At 37.9% G+C, this 819-nt stretch overlaps 1 protein-coding gene across 3 annotated transcripts in view; it reads left to right on the plus strand.

Annotated features, from left to right (window-relative positions):
• LOC108756639 (protein couch potato-like) overlaps positions 1–819 on the plus strand; it is an 82,543-nt gene that overhangs the window by 37,337 nt on the left and 44,387 nt on the right. The window lies entirely within an intron of this gene.

The raw sequence follows: 819 nt of genomic DNA on the forward strand, positions 1-819 counted from the left end.
GTCTTTTTTTGGTGACCTGTATTAGTCTCGTTTAAACTTGATCTTATTCGACCTGTTGAGATTGCCGTCAAGACATTTGATGGTCGACAGTAAAATAAAAGCTCCTTACAAAAATTAATTACGCGAGCAGCGAAGCGAAAGAGAAAGACTCTATAATTAGATTTGCGCGCGTGCGTCATACTTTTACAACAGCCGCGATGTTTTTTAACTTTATTAATTGCTGCAACCTCATTGCGGCAATTTGATGCTTCGCTCTAGAGATCATTATAAGTTAGACGGTGCGAGCGCGAGCGCGAGTCAACGTTGGTGTCGCACTTACCTGCGTACCTACGCCCGCGATTCACCGTATGTGCAAGTGTGTGTGTACATAGCCGTAGCAATTACTTAAAGCCGAGTCGGTGTAAGACGCTCATGTAACTTGGCCGACGAAACTTTACCGGTTACTCTCTTAGTCTCATCCATTAGTAGACGGCCCGCCCTGCGACACGGTTGTGGTTACGTATCTCGCTTCAGCGTTTACACGCGGCCGGGTTTTTATCAATGTTGTAAGTTTAGGTGACAAGAAACTCGGTAAACTGGCTATTAATTCATGAATAGTTAAAGAAACTTCACTAAGTACTACACCGCGAAGAATAATTTCTGTATAAATGTTTTTCCATAACAAATATTTTTTGAATATATTATATCTTTGATTTTTGTTCATGGAATTGCTTATAATAGACAGTGCTTTCTATTAATAATTCTGTTTTGTATAAATTATTCAGTTTTTAGCTTTAATTATATTGTAATATACATCATAATATTTATTATATATATATA

Source organism: Trachymyrmex septentrionalis, unplaced genomic scaffold, assembly GCF_001594115.1.
Source record: "Trachymyrmex septentrionalis isolate Tsep2-gDNA-1 unplaced genomic scaffold, Tsep1.0 scaffold129, whole genome shotgun sequence".
NCBI lineage: Eukaryota > Metazoa > Arthropoda > Insecta > Hymenoptera > Formicidae > Trachymyrmex > Trachymyrmex septentrionalis.